A 25,318-nucleotide genomic window follows, 5' to 3' on the forward strand; every position below is an offset into this window, starting at 1 on the left:
AGTAGCCACAAGACAAAAATATATAACAGTTATACACCCAAAAAAAAGAAAAGAAATAAAAAGGAATTCCAACATTAAATAAAAGGTAGTCATCAAATCAAGAGATGAGACCAAAAGAGGAAAGGAAGGGAGATCAGCAGAAGACAGCAGAGGTGTAGAAGGTGGATACCACCTTCTCCCAAAAATATATATTAAAAATTCCCCATGTAAAACAATTCTCACAGTACATTTATTGGACACTGAAGGAAAAAAATCAGCCTTCTTAAAGGACGAGAAGATCCCCACATATCTGAAGTTAAGAGAAAAATAAGTGAAATGTAAAAGGCACAAGCAGCAATCCCAATTAAAAGAACAGGAGAACTCCCCTGAAGGAGCAAACAATGAAACCAGCTAACACACATTCAGTTCAAAAAGGAGGTAATGAAAATACTGAAGCAATTAAGAAAGGCTATCAACAGAAATGTGGATTGCTGTAAAAAGGAACTAGAAACTATAAGGAGGAGCCAAGAAAAATTAGAAAACTCCATTGCCATGATAAAAGCAGAGTTAAAGACAATGAATAGCAGAATGAACAATGTGAAGTAACAAATAAGTAACTTGGAAGACAGAATAATGGAAATCACTCAACCATGACAACAGACAGAGAGCCAAATGAACAGGGAAAAAAAAAAAAAGAGGAGGAAGAAAAGAAAACAATACAAGTGATCTTGGGGATTGTATATAATGTGTCAAACCATGTATAGCAAGGATCCCAGAAGTTGAGGAAAGACAAAAAGGTGTTGAAAATGTACTTGAAGTCTAAAAACTTCCCAAATCTAAGGAAGGAAACAGATATGCAGGTACATGGGGCACTGAGGGTCCCAAACAAGACAAACCCAAACAGACCTACACCAAAGCCATATTATTTTCAAAAATAGCAAAAGTGAAAGGTAAAGGATTCTAAAGGCAACAAGAGAAAAGCAAAGAGTTAATTACAAGGGAGCCCTATAAGGCTTTCACCTTATTTCTATACAAAAAAAACTGCAGGCCAGAAGGGAGTGGCAAAATATAGTCAAAGTTCTAAAATAAACGAAAGGAGAGTATGGAAGAGGATGGTGAGTTAGTTGGGCGTGTGGCTCACCTATTTCCAGAAATACATTGAGAATATATCAACATGTGGAACTCTTCACACAGAAAATTTGGAAAACACTTGACAAATGACCTCAGGATTATGATAGGGCAAGAAAAACTTCATGAAACCATAAAGGAAAATACAAAGAAAAAGAGATGGAAAACACTATGAAGGTTCATCAGAAAATGAAGTATAAGACTACCATATGGTCTAGCAATCCCACTCCTGGGCATATATTCAGAGAAAACATTCATTTAAAGAGATACACACACCTCTATGTTCATCACAGCACTATTCACAAAAGCCAAGACATGAAAACAACCTAAAAGTCCACTGACATATGAATGGATTAAGAAGATGTAGTATACACATGCACACACACACAATGAAATACTACTGAGAAATATATAGGACAATATAGTAACATTTGAAGCAATGTGGATGGAACTAGTGAAGTCAGAAAGAGAAAGACAAGTACTACATGATATCACTCATGTACAATCTGAAATATGGCACACATGATCCTATCTACAAAACAGAAACAGATCATGGGCATGGAGAGCACACTTGCCTTTGGCAGGGGGGAGGAAGGAGAGAAGCAGATGGATGGGGACTTTGGAGTTGTTAGATGCCAAGTGTTACATTTCAAACGTTGGGTAAGCAGGTTCTACTGTACAGCACAGGGAACTTTGTGCAGTCACTTGGGTTAGAACATAATGGAAGATGGTATAAAAAAAATGTGTGTGTGTGTGTGCGCACGCACATATGATGGGGTCTCTTGACTGTATGGCTGTATAGCAGAAATTGAAAGAACATTGCATATCAACTACATTTTAATTAAACAATTAAAAAAATCATAACCCCCATGTCCTATCAGATTCACACATCCTCCTTTCTGATGCATGCAACATGGTTTGATGCTTGGCGGTGTGGCAACCATATGGGCATTATGAAAGAACAGAAATCTGTGCATCTAGACAGTTCCAGAGAAGTGAAAAAACAGAAGGTACCTTATGTTTTCTCAGTCCTTTTATCAACTGTGAACATCAACCTGTTCCCTGTGTACATAACACCAAATAGACATTCTTTTCTATAAATATGTATCAGGTACTTCTTGGTATAAGGGAACATAAAATATTAATTATTGAAAAAGACACATTATCATATATCTTTTGTATTAATGCTAAATGGCAGCACAATCATCAATCATATTTCATCAAAGCAATGACCAAAATTGAAGGAAATTTCCTCCCAAGCCAGTCAAGATATGTAAAAAGGCAAAATGGGCTGTGAAAAATTTGGAAAAGTCTATACAAGAAACTGTTTGCAAAAGAAAAGTTCGCTGCCTCCGACTGATGAACTTCTCATCTATCTAGAGGATCCCCTGGTCCAGAACCCAGAACTCATGATATGACCATTACACTGGTAAGAGAAAGTGAAAAAGAACCCTGCCACTGGTGGGTCAGCTAGCTTCCCTGGAAGGTTATTCATTTAAAGGATATATAATTTATGTTGCAGTTACATAACTGGCAGTAGTTTTCTGTGAAACTATAGTACACAGCTTGCTGATCTGTCTATACAGTGCCCAGAAGGCTTCCTCTTCTCCCAAATCTACTCTTCCATGTGACATTTTAATGATGTCTTCACAAAGTTTGTTTCACTCACATTCCCTCTCCATCAAACTGCCAGTAATCTAAGTCTGGGAAAGGAATACTCTCTGCCTACTAACCACATGTAGTTCTCAGTACTGACCAGAAATTTGTTTAAATCAAGAGGACATTGTCTGACTTCCTGAATTCTAAGAAAACCACTACACTTGCCAAGACTCCATCTCTATCATTTCTACACAAGACTGCACCAAGACTAGGTGCCTAAGATCCTGAAATGGTTAAAGTGAGCCTCCTTTCCCTTTCCTTCCTACATTCTTAAACTTCCCCATATTTACTTTCAAAGAATCTTGGGACTCTCTAAAACAACATTCTCCTATTTTGTCAGTCTTCACATGACTCTTAATGCTGTCTGACCTAAAACTCTGGTCCATTGAAACATCTCCACTCTTCTCATGATTAACTAATCACAATATTGAATTAGCATCTTATAAATGACTGAGAATATGTCACTTAAATTTCTCATTCCTTTAGAAAAAATGGAAAGGGCACATGAAAAACTACCAGGGCCTGCATGGTTGACTGGGGTGAGGAGAGCAGTGCGAACCATGTGTCCATAACAAAGGAAAAAGGACAATACCTGGGATTCATAAATAGCAAGGAAGACAATGAGGATACATTTGAAAATTTGAAATTATTAGGAAATAAAAAATAGAAATTCTTCCTAAATTTAGTGTGTCAATGGTGTAACCAGTGAACAAGGAATATGCTCTCCACAGGCAGACTGATGCAGTTCTTCATTTTGTACATTTTCTCTCTCTTACCTCATGCTAAAGCATCACTTAATTGAAATATATATCTGCTAATTATACATTATCAAATAAACACCCCTCACCACCATGTGTGTTCACTTCATATACATGTCTAAACAACCTCATGACTTGGTAATATTCCAGATTTTTACCTGATCAAATTGCCATAATAAAGTGAATTATTTTTGATAATGTCACTAGAAGAAACACATTTTCAGGGGATGGGCACTATGATGGAGTAGAGGACTGAAATACACAACTTCTCATAATACCACAAAAATAAACCAACCTCTGAAAAGTCATCAACCAAGTAACTGGAAACTATCCAAAAAAGATGATTTACACACAAGAAAAAGAATTCTCCATACTGAGATTGTAGGAGGAGAAGCAAATCCCATATACTGTGGGTGCGCCAACCACAAACTAGAAAATGTTTATATTGCAGAAGCTCTCACAATGGAGTATGAATTCTGAACCCAGTTAGGTGCCCTAGTCTGGCAATCTGGCAATGGGAAGAGCAAAGCCTAGAGCATGTGGCATTGAAAGCCAGCAATGGCTTAATGGCAGGAGCTCCACAGCTTTGGGAAAAACAGACAATCCAATCTTGGAGTATGCATACAAGGTTTCATGTGTGCTGGGTCCCAGGGCAAAGTAGGGACTCCATTAGAATCTGGGCCAGAACCACCTGCAGGCATATAGCAATGCAACCTGCAGTGTGTAGCAGTACACTATTTATGACCTCAGGAAACAAGAAAATCACAAATAAACAACGCCTTAGACCTAGCACAGCTAGAGAAAGAAAAACAAACAAAACCCAAAGTTATTACAAGGAAAGAAATCATAACGATCAGAGCAGAAATAAAATATATATAGAAGATGATAGAATAAAAATCAATGAAAATATAACTTTGTTCTTTGAAAAGTTGAAAACAACTGATAAAACTTTAGCCAAATAATGAAAAATGGGAGAGGGCTCAAATCTGTAAAATGAGAAATGAAAAAGGAGATGTTACAACGGACACCATGGAAATACCAGGGTCATAAGGACCATAAAAGACTACTACAACAAGGAGTTCCCATCATGGTGCAGTGGTTAATGAATCCAACTAGGAACCATGAGGTTGAAGGTTCAATCCCTGACCTTGCTCAATGGGTTAACAATCTGGCATTGCTGTGTGCTTTGGTGTAGGTCGCAGATGCGGCTCAGATCCTGAGTTGCTGTGGCTCTGGTGTAGGCCAGTGGCTATAGCTCTGATTAGTCCCCTAGCCTGGGAACCTCCATATGCCACAGAAGTGGTCCTAGAAAAGGCAAAAAGACAAAAACAAACAAACAAACAAACAAACAAAAAAAACTATTCCAATGTTATCTAACAACCTAGAAGAAATAGACAAATTCTTAAAAAGGTACAGCCTTCCAAGATTGACCCAAAAGGAAAGAGAAAATATGAATGGACCAATCACAAGTATTGAAACATTGACTGAAAATGTCCAAGGAACAAAAGCCACAGTCATTAAAACAGTGTGGTACTGGTATCAAAACAGACAGACAGACCAATGGAACAGAATAGAGAATCCGGAAATAAACCCTGACACCTATGGTCAATTAATCTTTGACAAGGGAGGCAAGAACATCAAATGGGAAAAAGAAAGTCTATTCAGCAAGCATTGCTGGGAAACCTGGACAGCTGCGTGCAAAGCAATGAAACTAGAATGCACCCTCACACCATGCACAAAAATAAACTCCAAATGGCTGAAAGACTTAAATATACTACAGGACACCATCAAACTCCTAGAAGAAAACATAGGCAAAACACTCTCTGACATCAACATCATGAATATTTTCTCAGGTCAGTCTCCCAAGGCAATAGAAATTAGAGCAAAAATAAACCCATGGGACCTCATCAAACTGAAAAGCTTTTGCACAGCAAAGGAAACCCAAAAGAAAACAAAAAGACAACTTTCAGAATGGGAGAAAATAGTTTCAAATGATTCAACCGACAAGGGCTTAATCTCTAGAATATATAAGCAACTTATACAACTCAACAGCAAAAAAGGCAATCAATCAATGGAAAAATGGGCAAAATACCTGAATAGACATTTCTCCAAAGAAGATATACAGATGGCCAACAAACACATGAAAAAATGCTCAACATCGCTGGTTATAAGAGAAATGCAAATCAAAACTACCATGAAATACCACCTCACACCAGTCAGAATGGCCATCATTCATAAATCCACAAATAACAAGTGCTGGAGGGGCTGTGGAGAAAAGGGAACCCTCCTGCACTGTTGGTGGGAATGTAAACTGGTACAGCCACTATGGAGAACAGTTTGGAGATACCTTAGAAACCTATACATAGAACTTCCATATGACCCCACAATCCCACTCTTGGGCATCTATCCGGACAAAATTCTACTTAAAAGAGACACGTGCACCCGCATGTTCATTGCAGCACTATTCACAATAGCCAGGACATAGAAACAACCTAAATGTCCATCGACAGATGATTGGATTCGGAAGAGGTGGTATATATACACAATGGAATACTACTCAGCCATAAAAAAGAATGACATAATGTCATTTGCAGCAACATGGATGGAGCTAGAGAATCTCATACTGAGTAAAATGAGCCAGAAAGACAAAGACAAATACCATATGATATCACTTATAACTGGAATCTAATATCCAGCACAAATGAACATCTCCTCAGAAAAGAAAATCATGGACTTGGAGAAGAGACTTGTGGCTGCCTGATGGGAGGGGGAGGGAGTGGGAGGGATCGGGAGCTTGGGCTTATCAGACACAACTTAGAATAGACTTACAAGGAGATCCTGCTGAATAGCATTGAGACCTTTGTCTGGATACTCATGTTGCAGCAGAAGAAAGGGTGGGGGAAAAACTGTAATTGTAATGTATACATGTAAGGATAACCTGACCCCCTTGCTGTACAGTGGGAAAATAAATACATACATACATACATACATACATACATACATACATACATACATAAAAAAGAAAATGTCCAAGGAACAAAAATCCACCACTGAATGGCTTCTCTGGAACATTTAGAAAAGAGTTAACACCTACCTTCTGAAACTATTCCACAAAATTTCAGAGGAATGAACACCCCTAAACTCATTCTATAGGGCCACCACCCACTGACACCAACCCAAAAGATACCACAAAAATTTAATTTAAACAAAAAATAAATTTACTGATAAACACAGACACAAAAATCATCAATAATATGCTAACAAACCAAACAAAAAATATATTAAAAGGATCCTACACAATGATCAAGAGGGCTTTATCCCAGAGATGCAGGTATTCTTCATTAACCACAAATAAGTGATATACCACATTTAAAAAGTGAATAATAAATACTGTATGATCATCTCAATCAATGCAGACAGATTCTGACAAAATTCAACATCCATTTTCGATAAACGATATTCAGAAAGTTGTCACTGAAGGAACCTCAACATGAGAAAGGCAAAATATGGCAAATCCATAGGTAATATACTCAGTGGGGGAAAGCTGAAAGCATTTCCTCTAAAATCAGGAAAAAGGCAAGGACAACCACTCCAACCACTTTTATTCAACATTGTTTTCAAAGTCCTCACCATGGCAGCTAGAAAAGTAAAAACAACCAAAAGACTCCAGAATGGAAAAAGAGATATAAAAAAACAGTGTCACTGTTTGCAAAGTACATAAAACTATACATACAAAATCCTAAAGTTGGTACCAGAACACTATGAGAGCTCAGCAGTGAATTTGGTATGGTTGAATGATAGAAAACTAATACACAGAAATGGGTTGCACTTCTATGCAATAACAACCTAACTTCAAAAAGTGAACTTAAGGAAACAATCTCATTTATCATTGAATCAAAAAGAATAAAATACGTAGGAATAAGCCTAAATGAGCAGGCAAAAGACCATTACTCCAAAAACTAGAAGATGCCAATGAAAGAAATTCAAAATGACACAGTCTGATGGAGAGAAGACACACCATACTCTTACATTGGAAGAATCAATATTGTGAAAAATGGCTATAATACACAAAGAAATCTATAGATTCAACATACCAATGACATTGTTCAGACAACCAGAACAAAAAATTTTAAATTTGTATGGAAATATAAAAGACCCAGAATTGCCATAACAATTCTGAGAAAGAAAAAATGGAGCCAGAGGAATCAGGATCCTGACCTCAGACTATAATATAAATTAACAGTCAATAAACCAGTATGGTACTATAACAAAAAAACTGAAACAGATCAATGGAACATGATAGGAAGCCTAGAAATAAACCCATGCAACTATTGTCAATTAACCTACAGCAAAGCAGGCACAAAAATAAAAGAGAAGAGGCAGTCTTTTCAGTAAGTGATGCTAGGAAAACTGGACAGCTATATGTACAAGAATGAAACTAGAACATGCTCTAAGACCATACACATGCACACAAACAAAATCTCAAATTGGATTAAAGACCTAAATGTAAGACCAGATGCTATAAAACTCACAGAGGAAACCATAAGTATTACACACTCTGACAAAAATTGCAGCAATGTATTTATTGATCCAAACCTAGAGTAATAATAAAAGCAAAATGTAAACTAACAGCACTCAATTAAACTTAAAAGCTTCTGCACAGCAATGGAAGCCATCAACAAAATAAAAGACGACAAGTGGAACAGGAGAAAGTACATGCAACAAAGACAGCCATAATGTAATAATCTCCAAAATATACAAAATAAACACATAGCTCAATATCAAAAACACACACCAAAAAAACATTTGAAAACAAACAAAAAAGCAGAATATCTAAACAGACATCTCTTCAAAGAAGACATGCAGATAGCCAAAAAAACTTTGATGCCCAACAATGCTAAGTATTAGAGAAATGCAAATCAAAAATATGAAGAGGTATCACCTCACTCTAGTCAAAATATCCATCATCAAAATGTCTACAAATAATAAAGGCTGAAGAGGATGTGCAGAAAAAAGAACACTCCTACCCTGCTGCTGGGAGTGGAAAGTAGTACAACTACTATGGACAATAGTATGAAGGATCTTTAAGAAACTAAAAAGACATTGTAAATCAACTATGCCTCAATAAAGTTGTTTTAAAACTTGAAAAAAAAAGAAAGAAACTAAAAAGAGAACTATCATATCATCCAGAAATCCCATTCCTGGGCATATATCCAGAGAAAGTATAATTCAAAAATATACATGCACACCAATGTTCACTGCAGCACTGTTTACAATAGCCAAGACGTATAAACAACATGTGCATTAAGGATGAATGGATCAAGACAATGTGGTACGTAGATACAAGGAAATATTATCCAGCCATAAAAAAAGAACAAAACAATGCCATTTTAGCAACATGGTTGGATTTAGAGTTTTTCAAACTATTTGAAGTCAGGGAAAGAATAATACCACAAATCACTTATATATGGAATCTAAAAAAATACAAATCAGCTTCTTTGCAGAACAGAAACAGATTACATATGAAATGAAGTAAAGACAAACACCATATATCACTTATATGTGGAATCTAAAAAAGTAATACAAATGAACTTTTTGCAGAACAGAAATAGACTCACCATTTGAAAAGAAACTTATGGTTACCAATGAGAAAAGTGGAAGAGAGGGATGGATGTGGGGTTTGAGACTGACAGGCACACTATTGTCCATGGAATGGATGGTTTGAAGGGACCTGCTGGACAGCACAGAAAACTCAATATTCTGTGATAACTTATCTGGGAGAGCCTGAAAAAGAGTGGATATATGTATGTGTATACGTATACATATATGTATAAATGAGTCCCTGTTGTATAATAATTATCACCACATTGTATGTTGTCTGCTTCTATAAAACATTAAATTAAAAAAAGAAAAAGAAGAAAAAACAAGTGAAGAAAAGTTTCCTTACTGTTCCTCTCAAATTAAGAAGGCAGTAATACAAGGTATAATATCTATGAAATCAACATAATACTCTCACAAAGGGATCACTCTCATCTTCCAAGTAACTTCTGTATACCATTACATTTAATGAAAACCATTCTTCAAATGCCTGAGAATATCCTAAAAGAAATAGTTCATGAATTTTAACAAATAAAAAAATCTAATCATTTCCATGATGAACAGGCAAGCAAAAAAGACAGGATCTGCATGGGGAGCATCTCCCACCAGGTCTCAAGAGATGTGAAAATAATCTATTCAATTTACTGTAGAGAAAATAGATTTATATTACCAATATGTAGGGTTAGGTAGTTTGGAAGTACTTCATGCTGAATTTTGAAATTACCAGTTGTGATCCAATATGTCTAAATTCTTTCTAAAGGTGTGTACACACCCCCTCTTCCTTTTTAGTCTTCTTACTTCTAATTATATCTCTATATATCTCCATATGGCATTCCCTGTATACAAAACTATGAAAATATGATGGATCAAATATAAGTATAGTCTCAACGAATTCCAAATAATGGATTTTCATTATTCTTTTGACTTTGCAAATTAATAGTTTAAAATAAACACCCACAAATGCGTGGGGAGTACAGGTTCAACATAAAAGGAAATCAAAATAGATGAGTTTAGGACACACATTTCCTAAAATATTCAATAGCTGGCCCATGCCTGAAGCCAAAAGCAAGATGCAGGGAGAGACAGTGGCAGTAATTTGGTGCATGCATTTATCAGTGACAATGACTGAAATGTGGGGAGTTTACTGGTATAAGTGTAAATTGTTGAATGAAAACCCAAAAGAGGAGGATTTTCATACTCTTAAAGAGTCCTATTGAAGGCATCCATGAAAAGAGGAACCAGGGGCTTCCCGTCATGGTTCAGTGGTTAACGAATCCAACTAGGAACCATGAGGTTGTGGGTTTGATCCCTGGCCTTGCTCAGTGGGTTAAGGATCCAGTGTTGCTGTGAGCTATGGTGTAGGTTGCAGATTCGGCTTGGATCCTGCATTGCTGTGGCTGTGGCATAGGCCTGCGGCTGCAGCTCCAACTGGACCCCTAGCCTGGGAACCTGCATATGCCACAGGAGCAGCCCTAGAAAAGGAAAAAATACCAAAAAAAAAAAAAAAAAAAAAAAAAGAAAGAAAAGAAAAGAGGAACCAGAATTTCTCTGGAAGACTGGAACACAAGGGCTGCTAGGGAGACAGAGCAAAAACCTGCATTTGCTTCTGGGTTTGCAGCCTTTTTTCTAGTGCATATGCTCACAGGAATCACTGGTATCAGTTCAAGTTTTCCCAGAGCCTGCCTAGATACACAAATCACTGCTGATGAAGTATATCAGAGTATAGTTTAGCTAAGTTTTCAACAATCCTCCAGATAATCCTTATTAAAACCATTATAACATGCCAGTCCTAAAAATAAAACAGAAAATGACACTACATGCAAATTATGAAACATAAAAAAATTATTTGAGTTTTGAGGCCAGTAGGAAGATGATTATAGATGCCACCATATTTTTTGATCAAATAGGTTATTGCTACGATCTGTTACCTAAAACCTTAAATAATGTGGGACGGTTTCATCCTGGTGGTTGATAACACTTCATTAATTACATACCAAGTTTACCATATTTTTAAATTCTGTTATTAAATAAACTATACTAATTTCATAAATAAGGTAAATGAAACTTTTCATAATGCACTGTATGATCCTCAATCAAAATACAAATTATCAGAAATCAGAAGCATTCTTCTTCAAATACATTGCTTTGAGGAGTTGGGTTTTTATGGTTTACAAAATAGGGACTAATTCTTTAGGGAAAATGGATGTACATTAATTTTTTAACTATTAAGCAAAGAGTTAACTCTATTTTTCTTGAATAAAGGTGACAATGTCTTTATTTCTAACATGTCAACTGAGATTCATCAGTTCTATTGCTTTTATGATGATACATCAGGTTTTAAACAAATGGAAACCTTTTAATCATGAAAAAGCAGATGGAAGAAATATTTCAAATTTACAGCAATCTTCTGTCTTATATAATTACAAAGAATGATTTCCAAAACACTAAAAAGTGGTGATCAACAGGAAGGTTTTAAATCAATTGTACATACCATCTCCATTTAGGTTTTCTTGCACATTTATGTTACAGGGTCCTTAAACTTCCATGGAGTATCAGATAGAAATAATTCCCACCTAATGTGGAAGGGCTCCTCTTGTCTTTGAAGCTGCAATCACGAAAAACAAAATCCACATACACAGTAGGAATAAAATGCATGGCATTTAGTAATTTGAGAGTTGAATTACAAGCATTTTTTTGTCTAATAAGCCCAGATAATGTCAATATAGACACACTGATGAGAATATCACCAACCCTAATATTCCTCCCCTTAATCCTCTTGTCCATACTGATATTTTTAGTGTTTCCATTGGCTTATTTGCTTAAGTTAGAGCAATCTCAGAAAAGAGTTATTGACTGAATTCATTCTCCTATGCATTCCCTATATGGAGTTAGATTTGATTTTCAATAAACACTCCCCTGCAATTTTTACATCATTAATGTTTCTTTCATGTATGAACTCCCTGGTGTTCTCTAAAGTGTGTATTTAGTATAAATATCCTTTATCACATATTACACTGGCAAGATTTCCATCCATCATACATTCTCTGATGTTAAGAGAGGTGACAACTCTGATGAAGGGCTTTGTCACATTCTCTCCATCTGTGAAATTTGTCCCCAGTATGTATTTTCTGATGTCTAGAAAATACTGAATACTATTTATAGGATTTGAAACATATTATAATTGTAAAGCTTCCCTGTAGTATGAACTCTCTGATGTTGAGTGAGATTTGAGTGATAGGTAAAGGTATTCAAACTGATTATATTTGTATGTTTGATTATGTTTGTATGTTTTTTACCCGGTAAGTATTCCCTGATGTTGAGTTAAGTTTTCATGCCACTGAAAAGTTTTGTCACATTCTGTACATTTTGTAAGGCTTCTCTCCAGTGTGAAATCACCAATGCTGATTAAAACCTGACTGCTTACTAAAGGCTTTGCCACACTGTGTACATTTTTAGGACTTCTCTCCAGAATGAGATCTCTGATGCCGCATAAGAGAAGAATGCTGATTAAAATCTTTGCCACACTGCGTACATTTGTAAGGCCTCTCTTCAGTATGAGATCTCAGATGCCGAGTAAGTTGAGAATGGTAACTAAAGGCTTTGCCACATTTTGTACATTTATAAACCTCCTCTCCAGTATGGAATCTCTGATGCTGGGTAAGGACTCCATGCCATTTAAAGACTTTGCCACATTCTGTACATTTGAAAGGCTTCCCTCCATTATGAATCCTCTGGTGAGAAATAAGATCTGAAGGGTAAGTAAAGGCTTTGCAACATTCTGTACATTTTTACGGATTCTTGTGGGGAGCGGAGGAAATGCAGGGACTCGAGGAAGGGACCTTGCCTGACGGCAGAAAAACCTGAAAGCAGGTTCCTAACCAAGGAAGGGAGCTCACCTGAATGGTGCAAGCTGAAGGTGGGTTTCTGGTCAGAATAGAAGCCTGTCTGTATGGTAAAAAACTGAAGGCAGGCTAAAGCCTGCCTGTATGGTGAAAAACCAAGGACAGGCTGAAACCTGTTTGTACGGTACAATCCGAGGGCAGGCCTCAGGTTAAACGGCTCTTATGTTAATGTTGATGGGGAAAAATTGGGGCTTTCCTGGGGAAACAATTTCCATGTTTGCACCAGAGAACATGGATTGTTTCTTGGGTCACCTAGTCTTTCCTGTTGTTTTATTTGTTATTCAGTTTTCCTCAGTCTTTCCTGATTATTTGCTTATTATTCTTATTTCCCATTCTTATTTTCCTGTGGTGATTTGTGATTTAACAAAATTACAATAATAATAATATAATAAAAATTTAATTCTAAAGGACTTTCCCCTAGTTAAATCCAACTTAATTAAAACATAGTGTTTATCTACTAACTAGTTATACAGTAAACTTTAGAGTTAGGATTTTAATAAAGTTTATAGAAGTTAGACACATATTATTCATGATCAAAAGAAACCTAGCTGTGAGTTTTGTCCTTGATTGTAGAAGCTTTTAGTGATAGCTGGCTAAGTTAATTTGTATTTTCTCACACTGTCTCTCTGCCAAGGACACTTTGAAGATAGACATTAGTCTGAAGGCAAGAATTGTTATGTGGCCTCTTCAGTTTGTAAAAATTGGCTGGCCATGGGATGGTTTGTGCTGGGTCTCCTCTTTCCCACATGATATGTTGTGCCTGTTTGTCCTTGAATTGTACTCACTAAATTTAGTCAAGTTGAAGATTTTAGAACATGACGTATTGCTGCTGTACCATGTCATCAAAAAACAAAATGTAAAAATAAACCAATGTACTTTTAACACTGTGATATAATCTACAGTTAGAAACTGTCTATATAACAATCACTTATCCCAATAAAATTTAAGCAGTCCAGTGCTCTGAAAGAAGGGACAAAGAAGCTGTCTCTGTGTGCATTCGCTGACACTGTCCATCTCCTTTCAGGACGTGCACTCCCTGGCAGCTGGAGCTGGCCTCCGGCAGATTCTCTCCAGTATGAGAACACTGGTGATGAATAAGATATGAAGGGAAGTTAAAGGCTTTGCCACATTCTGTACATTTGTAGGGATTCTCTCCAGTATGAGATCTCAGATGCTGAGTAAAAGGAGAATGGTGACTAAAGGCTTTGCCATTCTGTACATTGGTAAGGCTTATCTCCACTGTTAATTCTCCAATGATGAATAAGGACTCCAGGCCACTTACAGGCTTTGCCACATTCTGTACCTTTGTAAAATTTCTCTCCAGTATGAATTCTCTGATGCCCATAAAGATGTGAACACCGTCTAAAGACTTGGCCACACTTTATACATTTGTACAGCTTTTCTGCAGTAGGGAATAGATGATGTCTGCTAAAAGTTGAATACCATTTAGAACCTTCACATTTGTCAGGTTTTCCTCTAGTATGTTTTTTCCTCTCTCTTGGCACATTTAATGACTGATTACAGACTTTCTCACATTTTTGACACGTGCATCATTCCTTCCTAGTATGATTATGCTGTTGTTGGATAACTCTGATGTTGAATAATACTGGCTAAAAACTTTGCCACACTCACTAAAATGGCAAGCTTTCTCTTGAATACAAATTCTCTGATAGGTAGTGGGATCTGAGCTTTGAGAAATGACATTCCTATGTTTATTTCTTATTGACTGGTTCTCTGAAAATTGAATTCCCTGATGTTTCATGAGATTTGCATCTGGGTCAAAGTCTGAGATTCAATGCAGGCATCACTTATTGTTCCAGTGTGTATACTCTTATAATTATACACAGTTCTTGCTTAAGGGCTTGCTCATTTTAGTACACGTGGCATGTTGGTCTATATTAAATATATTATTATGCTTATTGAATAATGATGCTTGGATCAAGACCCCCCCATTAGTGTCAATATTAGGGATGTTGGAACAATGAGGAAATATTTGTTGGTTGAAGATTAATGAACTCTTGCTATTAGATCTCCTGATTTGATCACTTTGGGGGGGATTCCTTCCATTTTTAAACCTCTGTGTTCATAAATGTTTGAATGAATGTTTAGTCCAAGCATACATTCATGTTTTGCATCATCATTTGTAGTACAGACTATATGATTATCCTGATTTTCCAAATTTCCTTTCAGAGATCTATGTTTCAATAAATAACATGGGTCTTTGCTTACAAAAAAAATATTTTTCTGCCAATGGTACTGACTTAAAGTTTCTCACAGTTTAATTTAGATTCTTGATCTCTTTTAGCAGTAACATTTTCCTTATGGATAACAGTCCCAGTAGGAGCATGTTCATCATAACAACCTTCCTGTCCTTCACATGCCCCCTTACCTTCACTGCCTCTAATTACATCAAAAGTACCAACAGGAGAGCTTTCATGTTTTCCCAGCACCATTGTTTGCAAGAAATTTCCATGCCTGGGTTTTATAGCATCAAACCCTGGGTGTCATGAGAAGACAGAGCTGGAAGATAACAAGTAACAAATTATCCATGGAGTTCCCATCGTGGCTCAGTGGTTAACGAATCTGACTAGGAACCATGAGGTTGCAGGTTTGATCCCTGGCCTTGCTCAGTGGGTTAAGGATCCAGCATTGCCGTGAGCTGTTGTGTAGTTTGCAGACGTGGCTCGGATCCTGAGTTGTGTGGCTCTGGTGTTAGGCCGGTGGCTACAGCTCTGATTGGACTCCTAGCCTGGGAACCTCCATATGCTGTGGGAGCAGCCCTAGAAAATGCAAAAAGACAAAAAAAATTATCCAAGTTACTGTTTTCATTGAACACACTTAACAATTTCATGTACAAAGGACAATCTCTTAGCTAGATTAAAAAACAAAAGAGAAGAATCAACTAAAATCAGAAGTGAAAACAGAGATCCTATAAATAACACCACAGAAATAAAGATATGTGTGGGAAGCTACTATGAATAAGTGTATACCAACAAATTGGACACTTCAAAAAAGTATGAATTTCCAGGGAGATACATCCTATTTAGATTTCAGCATGAAGAAATAAATAATCACAACAAACCTAAAACTATTAAGTAGACTAAAATATTAATTGCAAAGAATCCTCATAAGAGAACATGTCTAGATTAGATACCTCAACAGGATAATTCCAACTTAGGAAAACAACAACAACAACTATGAATTCTCCACAAATATATCCAAAGTTTGAGTAGGAGTAAAATTATAGAAAGACTATTTATGAAGCCAATATTAAGCAATATGAAAAGTAAGCAAAGACACTAGAAATGAAAATTTCTAGAAAAGAAAAAAACCCACAAAATTACAAGCCAATATTTTAATAAATACTGATTCAATAGTCCTGAACAAAATACTAGAAATGTGAACTCCAAACCTCATTAAAAGCATTATACAGCAAAAATAATTCAGTATTACTTATGAAAGCCAGGGGGTTGATTAGTAAATTAAGAAATTAAGTGCACATACACAGCGTTAAGATCATACTACAGAATTATATCAAATGAAATAGATACATAGAAATATTAAGTACCCTTTCATGATTGCTATACTGAAATCAGGGATTGACTGTAATATGGAAATGTAATAAAGATTATGTAAGAAAAACACAGAGTTATCATTAAAATCTCTGTATATATGAAAATTTTAAGAATGAACACTCTCAGAGTTCCCATTGTGACACAGTGGTTAATGAATTTGACTAGGAACCATGAGGTTGCGGGTTCAATCCCTGGCCTTGCTCAGTGGATTAAGGATCTTGCATTGCCATGAGCTGTGGTGAAGGTCACAGACATGTCTCAGATCTGGTGTTGCTGTTGCTCTGGCATAGACTGGCAGCTGCAGCTCCAATTAGACTCCTAGCCTGGGAATCTCCATATGCCACTGGTGCAGCCCTAGAAAAGACAAAAAAATAAAAATAAAAATAAAAAAAAGAATGAACACTCTATAGTTTTGATTAAATTTATTACTTGATTTTTTTCTAACCAAGGTGAGCAGGAAAAGAAATAAAAAGCCATCTAAACCAGAAAATGTGCAGTAATGATCTTTGTTCACATATGACAAAGACATCCATATTTTAAAAAACAAAGTACACAGAGATCAAAACAAAATTAATACAAAATGAATAAAAAAGAATTTATTTGTATATACTAACAGAATATAATCCAAAAACTATGAAAATATATTTTCTTTCATATCAGTATCAAAGAGAATAAAATAATGAGTTAATAAAGGCAGTAAAAGTTTTTTATGATGAAAATCATAAAATACTGCTGGAAAAAACTATACCAGACATTTTAAAAAATGAACACCACATATTCCATATACCTGATTGGGAATACTTAACATAATTAATTGTCAACACTACTCATGTTGATCAATAGATTCAAAGGAAACTTTCAAAATCTAAAGAACAATTCTCATGAAAATAGAAAAGCTCTTTCTAAAATGTATCTTGAATATCAAAAGCACTAAATATCCTAAATATCCTGGCAAAGTGAGTGGAGAGTTGGTGGCATGACACTTCCTGATTGTAAAACCTCCTTCAAAGACATAGTACTCAGAGGTATCAATAAAGTACAACATGCAGATGGAAAGAGAAGAGTGCAACAGCATGGAGAGCAGACATAAACGCTCTTAAATTTATGGACAAATAATCGTCAACAAAGGGACATATACCACACAATGGGAAATGCATTGTCTCAAAACAAATGGTGTTGGGAAAGATGGATGTTCACAAGTGAAACAAAGATGGTAGACCCCTGCCTAGCACAACCCACAATTGTAACTCAAATAGGACTGAAGCCGTATATAGAGAGATCATTATAAATATCACAGAAGAAAATATAAAAGTTTTATATAATTTGACTAGGCAATAATTTCTTGGATAAGAAAGCAAAAGCTCAGTTGCCTAAAGCAGTAGATTCATCTTAAAGGGAAGTTCAGAGCAATACAGGCCTTTCTCAAAAAACGGGAAATATCAAGTATGTAAGCTAACCTACCACCTAAATAAATTAGAAAAACAAAAAAAACCTAAAGTCATTGAAGGAAATAATAAGGATCAGAGAGGAAATAACTAAAACAGATTTTACAAATACCTTTTCGTGGTGGATCAGTGGGTTAAAAACCTGACATAAGTGTCCATGAGGATGTGAGTTTGATCCCTGGCCTCAGTCAGTGGGTTAAGGATCTGACAATGCTGCAAGCCATGGTTTAGGGCTTCAATCTGGCATTGCTGTGGCTGTGGTATAGACTGGCAGCTGCAGCTCCAATTTGATCCCTATCCCAGGAACTTCCATATGCTACAAACGGAGCTATAAAATTTTCATTAAATAAAATTTGTAAAAATTAATAAAACCAAGTTACAATTCTTTGAAAGGGTAAACAAAATGGACAATCCTCTGGCCATGCTCACCAAGACAGAATTCACATAAAATAAGAGTGAAAAGGGGAAATAGCAACTGGTAATCATGTACATTTAAATAATCATAAGAAAACACTATGAAAAATTACATGCCAATAAATTCAACAACCTACAGGAAATGGACAACTTTCTAGAAGCACAGAGACCACCAAAACTGAATAAAAGAAACAGATAATCTGAACAGACCAATCACTAGAAGTGAAAGAGTATCTGTAAAAAACAAAACAATCAAAAACAAAAACTCCCTACAAACAAAAGTCCAAAACCAGATGCCTTCACAGGAGAATTCTACTAAATATATAGAGAAGAACTAATACTAATTTCTCTCAAATGCTTCCCAAAAATTGATGAGGAGGGAACATGCCCAAAGACAGCATATAAACTCACCATCACCTTGATACCAAAATCAGACTAGGATACCACAGAAAAAGAAAATTATAGGTCAACATCTTTGATGAATAGATGCAAAAATCCTCCACAAAATACGAGGAAACAGAATCCAACAGCACATAAAAAGATCATATACCACAACCAAGAGGGACTCACCTCAACTTCACAATGATGATTTAACATACACAAATCAATGAATGTGATGCACCACATAAGTAAAGTAAAAAAACACATGGCCATCAAAATAGATGCAGAAAAAGCACTTGATAAAATTCAACAAACATTCATGAGAAAATCTTTTACCACAATGGGTACAGAGGAACAGAACATAATAAAATTTATCTAGGACAAACTCACATCCAATATAATACACAACAGTGATAAATTGAAAGCCTTCCCTCCTAATAGGGTACAAGACAAGGATCTCCAATCTCACCAATTCTCCTCAACATAGCCACAGAAATCAGAAAAGACAAAGAAATAAAGGCATCAGAATTGGAAAGGAACATGGAAAACTGTCACTGTACAGAGATGCCATGACACTCTGCCGAGGAAACTCAAAAGATGTCACAAAATCACAACCACTGGCCATCACCAGGCTCCATGAAGGGTTGTGGAAGCCACTGACACCACATTCATGGACTACATCTCTAGTCCTGCCTGGCTTGGTTGTGCAAGTGAGCTACTATACAGAGAACTTCAGGACAAGGCACAAGATGGCCACATCTGCACACGTGCTACAAAGGGGGAAATGGTATACTAAGGAATCATTTCCCACACACACTAAGAGACCATAGGGACCCATTCTTTTTTTTTTTTTTTTTTTTTTTTTTTTTTTTTTTTTTTATTTTCCCACTGTACAGCAAGGGGGTCAGGTTATCCTTAGATGTATACATTGCAGTTGCAGTTTTTTCCCCCACCCTTTCTTCTGCTGCAACATGAGTATCTAGACATAGTTCTCAATGCTATTCAGCAGGATCTCCTTGTAAATCTATTCTAAGTTGTGTCTGATAAGCCCAAGCTCCCGATCCCTCCCACTCCCTCCCCCTCCCATCAGGCAGCCACAAGTCTCTTCTCCAAGTCCATGATTTTCTTTTCTGAGGAGATGTTCATTTGTGCTGGATATTAGATTCCAGTTATAAGTGATATCATATGGTATTTGTCTTTGTCTTTCTGGCTCATTTCACTCAGTATGAGATTCTCTAGTTCCATCCATGTTGCTGCAAATGGCATTATGTCATCCTTTTTATGGCTGAGTAGTATTCCATTGTGTATATATACCACCTCTTCCAAATCCAATCCTCTGTCGATGGACATTTGGATTGTTTCCATGTCCTGGCTATTGTGAATAGTGCTGCAATGAACATGCGGGTTCATGTGTCTCTTTTAAGTAGAGCTTTGTCTGGATAGATGCCCAAGAGTGGGATTGCAGGGTCATAAGGAAGTTCTATGTATAGGTTTCTAAGGTATCTCCAAACTGTTCTCCATAGTGGCTGTACCAGTTTACATTCCCACCAGCAGTGCAGGAGGGTTCCATAGGGACCCATTCTAAAACAGTGTTACAATGAAGTAAGAATAGCTGAAATCTCCTCTCAACTGCACAAAAGACAGACATACACCTTCACTGCCAGCTTTATTAATTCAGTGCTGGTGGAACAATCTGAATGGACAATGAGTGGTCGCACGCCTGAGACTGGTCTAGCTTGAGCACTGAAAGCTTTGTGGGCATATTCACCTGGGGGTTGGACAAGGCCAGTGTCTGAGCTGCCTCCATAAATCGCAGAGCAGGCCCAGATGCATGAATACTGCAATCCTGGGCCCTGACCTTAGTGGATCTACACTGGTGACCTAGAGAAAACAATGACTGAAAGACACCAGGGCCTATAACTGACATACCCATGATTAAGGTAGGTTCTGGAACAGTGCCAAAAACAGTGTCCTCTGGGTGCCCACACAATGAGGGAAAGGTGACAAACAGGGCAGACTCACGGGTGAACAGCTCCAGCAGAGGAATACTCAGTGGCTCTTTTCCCAGGTGGATTGCTGCAAACCCCCCTACCTCACACTGCAGATCAGAATCATAGCTCTGAAACAGTTTCCTACTCCAACAACAGGGAGCAGACCCTAAGAGGGCAGTGAAAAACAAAAAGCAAACAGAAAGGCTTGCTCAGTGAAGTCAGCACAATCTCAAGTACACTGCCTATTAAGAGGATAAAGGCCATAATATGCTGTGGAGAGCTGACAGGCTGCCTAAAATCATACTGAAATGAAAGCCATCAATCAGTACACTCCATGTCATAGCTCTGACCACCAGATGGACAAAACCCAGTTCCAACCACCAGTGGGAAGGCACCAAGCCCTCCAACCAGAAAGCCTGCATAAGCTGCTGGGCCCAACTCACCCACCAGATGGCAGACACGAGAAACCAGAAGAACTCAAACCCTGAAGCCTATGGAAAGAAGTCCACAAGCAGAGATAATTACGCAAAATGAAACAACTGAGAAATATGCTTCAGACAAAGAAACAAGATGAAAAACCCAAAAACAATTCATTAAGGGAAACTAGGCAACCTACCTGTAAAAGAACTCAAAGTAATGATAGAATGATCCAAGATCTCAGGAAAAGAACGGATACACAAATCAAGAAGTTACAAAAGCTGTGTAACAAAAAGAGCTAGAACATTTAAAGAACAAGCAAACAAAAACGAATAATGGAATAATGGAATAACCAAAAGGAAAAATACATTAGAAGGAATCAACAGCACGATAACTGAGGCAGAGATGAATTAGTGAGGTGGAAGACAGAGTAGTAGTAATCAATGCCATGGAAAAGAATAAAAGGAAATGAGGAGAAGAGGCAAGATGGTGGAAGAATAGGGGGACACGCTTGCCCTCTCCTACAAACACAACAAAAAAAACACATCTACAGGATAAACGACTCAAACAGAATGGCAACCAATCACTGGCAGAAGACCTGAAACTCCAATAATGGCAAGAATCTTGTGACAATACTAGGTAAAACAAGAGAAAAGAGGAGAGTGAGAGAATGTGAATCCAAGGTGGAGGGGTGCTCCCGAAAGGGAACTGTGGAGGAGAAAGGGATCCCACATCCTGGAAAGTCACCTACTTGATGGAAAGATCAACTGAACTGGAGGAATCTCCAGATTCAGAGAAGAGTGTAGCAGTAAGTCAGAGTTCTGAAAAGCAGAGCGAGAACTGAACAGATCATCTGAACCACTGGCACAGTCACCAAAAATTGAGACTCCTGGGGGGGGCTGGGCATGGAGACCTCAGCTCTGGAGGTTAGTCCCTGGGAAAATGCTGGGGTGGGGGTGGAGCAGAGACTGCTTGGGAGTTCTAGAAACCAGTCCGTCAAGTTTGACGGGGCAGAGACTGCCTGGGAGACTAGAAAACAGAGCATCATGGGGGCATGGAGCAATATACTAAAGGCAGGGAAGTGGAAAGCCACATCAGAGAGAACCTGGGAGAAGAGCTGGGTCTGTGCCAGTGTTGGGGAGGGGAGAGAAGAAGGGGTGGGCCCCCATAGAATACTCCCCATGCCACAGCGAGCTTACTGGCCTGCCAGCTATCAGAAAGCTGTGCTTCCCAGTGCATCCCCCCGCCACCCCTTATACACACACCAGACCTGGGGCTACCTGCCATCCAGGAGGGCTGGCTTCAACAATTGCCTGAAGCCTACCACCACAAGGGCTGTCACTGCCCTGGCCTGCTTGCTCTTTGGAGGGGCTACACACCCTCAGAGCAGCACCAAACACCACCAGCCCCCAGGGAAAGGCCTGCAGTGCAGAAAAGCTAGAACAAGCTTGGCTGGGCTTTGAAAAGATCTGCCTACATTCTCAGACAGTCCTTCTGAGTTGGGCTGCCTGGGGAAGAGCCTCTTGGGTTCTCAGTGATCCAGAGCTGCTCCAGCCCTTGGGGGGTGCTGTGCTCCTGTGGAAAAGCTTCCCAGCACTGCCAGTCCCCTGCAAGAGCCCCACAGCCCAAAAACACCAGAGCAAGCTCTGCCCGGCCGAGTGAAATCTGCTCCCATTGTGGTGTGGACCTCCCAGTCCTGTCTGCCCTCAGGAAGTCATCCTTTGCTTCAGAGAGACCCTGTCAGCCCCACCCACACTCCAGAAAAGCCCAAATAGACCCACACCAAGACAATGACTCAACAAAGACTGACCAACAATGCCAGCCCTCAGGAAACATTCCATGGCAGTGACAAGGCAAACACTGCCCAGCCATGGAGAGTACAACTCCACCAGGAAAAAGAAAACAACAAGCAAGATGAAGAAGCTGAGAAACCACCCCCAGCTAAACCAACAGGAGAACTCACCTAAAACAGTCAACAATGAAACAGATCTCTGCAGTCAGACAGACCTGGAGTTCAAAAGAGAAATAGTGAAATTACTGAAGGAATTAAGAGAAGATATGAACAGTAATGCAGATACCCTCAGAAAGGAACTAGAAAATATAAGGAGGAGCCAAGAAAAACTAGAACATTCATTTGCAGCGATACAAACTGAACTACAGGCAGTAAAAACCAGAATGAATAATGCAGAAGAACGAATCAGTGTTATGGAAGATAGAATAATGGAAATCACCCAATCAGGTCAGCAGACAGAAAACCAAATAAAAAAACAGGAAAGCAATATAAGAGACCTATGGGATAATATAAAGTGGGCCAATCTACACATAGTAGGAACTCCAGAAGGAGTAGAAAAAGATAAGGGAATGGAAAATATATTTGAAGAAATTATCGCTGGAAACTTCCCAAGTCTAAAGGATACTGGATTCAAGATACAAGAAGCACAGAGGGCCCCAAACAAACTGAACCCAAATAGACCCACACCAAGACACATCATAATAAAAATGGCAAAAGTTAGTGATAAAGAGAGGATCCTAAAGGCAGCAAGAGAAAAACAGAATGTTACCTACAAGGGAACCCCCATAAGAATATCAGCTGATTGCTCTACAGAAACACTACAGGCCAGGAGGGAATGGCAAGAGATATTTAAAGTGCTAAAAGGAAAAAATATGCAACCTAGAATACTCTATCCAGCAAGAATATCATTTAAAATAGGAGAAATAAAATTTTTTTCCAAAAAACAAAAGTTAAAAGGATACAGCAATACAAAACCCAGGCTAAAAGAAATACTAAAAGGGCTTCTCTAAACCAAAAAGAAAGGAAGTAAAGAAAGGTAGGAAAAAGGAAAAGAAAAAAAAAAGAAAAGGAAGAACTAGGACTGAGGAAACCACAATCAGAGAGCAGTCACTCAAATAAGCCAGCATACAGATTTAATCATGAACATGCTTCAAACAAAATAAAATTAAAAAGAAAAAAAAAGAGTCATCAAAATCATAAAATGTGGGCAAGGGATGTTAGGAAATAAATAGACTCTTTTTTTGTTGTTGTTTGTTTCTCTTCTTAATTTTAATATAGTAATGAAGTGTTTGAACCTACAAGACCATCAGGCTAAAACACACAATTATAGGAAGGGGTTAGCATACTTAAAAAACAGGAAAACCACAAGCCAAAACGAAACATTGCATTCATAAAAAAATGGGAAAAAAAAACAAAACAAACCAAAAAAAACCACTCAAACAGATAATAACCAGAGACCATCCAACAAAAAAAAAAAAAGGGGGGGAGAATGGAGAAACATAGAATCAACTGGAACATGAGGTTCAAAATGGCAATAAATAATCATCTATCAATTATCACCTTCAATGTCAATGGACTGAATGCCCCAATCAAAAGACACAGAGTGGCTGAGTGGATAAACAGGCAAAAACCTTCAATATGCTGCCTACAAGAAACTCACCTTAGGACAAAAGATACATACAGATTGAAAGTGAAAGGGTGGAGAAAAATATTTCACGCCAATAGACATGACAGAAAAGCAGGAGTCGCAACGCTCATATCAGGTAAAATAGACATTAAAACAAAAGACACAAAGAAAGACAAAGAAGGACACTTTTTAATGATTAAGGGATCCATCCAAGGAGAGGATGTTACTATCATCAACATATATGCCCCAAATATAGGAGCACCCAGATACATACAACAAATATTAACAGATGTAAAGGGAGATATTGATGAGAATACAATCATAGTAGGAGACCTAAATACCCCCCTCACATCAATGGACAGATCCTCTAGACAGAAAACCAATAAAGCAACAGAGATCCTAAAGGAAACAATAGAAAAGTTAGACTTAATTGATATCTTCAGGACACTACATCCAAAAAAAGCAGAATACACATTCTTCTCAAATGCTCATGGAACATTCTCAAGAATCGACCACATATTGGGACACAAAGCTAACCTCAATAAATTTAGGAGCGTAGAAATTATCTCAAGTATCTTCTCTGACCACAATGCCATGAAATTAGAAATCAACCATGGGAAAAGGAAGAGAAAAAACCTACTCCATGGAGACT

At 37.7% G+C, this 25,318-nt stretch overlaps 1 protein-coding gene across 2 annotated transcripts in view; it reads left to right on the plus strand.

Annotated features, from left to right (window-relative positions):
• LOC100525350 (polyprenal reductase) overlaps nt 1-15,141 on the plus strand; it is a 51,908-nt gene extending 36,767 nt beyond the window's left edge. The window contains exons 7-8 of one of the 2 annotated variants that reach the window (XR_014812463.1): nt 12,579-12,695; nt 14,049-15,141. The gene's annotated coding sequence lies outside the window, so the exon portion shown is untranslated. Of the gene's footprint in view, nt 1-12,578; nt 14,005-14,048 lie in introns of those variants that run through there. The other variant, XR_014812462.1, reaches the window with a different exon arrangement.
• Nucleotides 15,142-25,318: the final 10,177 nt, after the last annotated feature.

This window comes from Sus scrofa, chromosome 8 (assembly GCF_054392235.1).
Source record: "Sus scrofa isolate SSC_HxYL_T2T_F1_AM1 chromosome 8, Sscrofa_HxYL_maternal_Yorkshire_Landrace_v2.0, whole genome shotgun sequence".
Lineage (NCBI taxonomy): Eukaryota > Metazoa > Chordata > Mammalia > Artiodactyla > Suidae > Sus > Sus scrofa.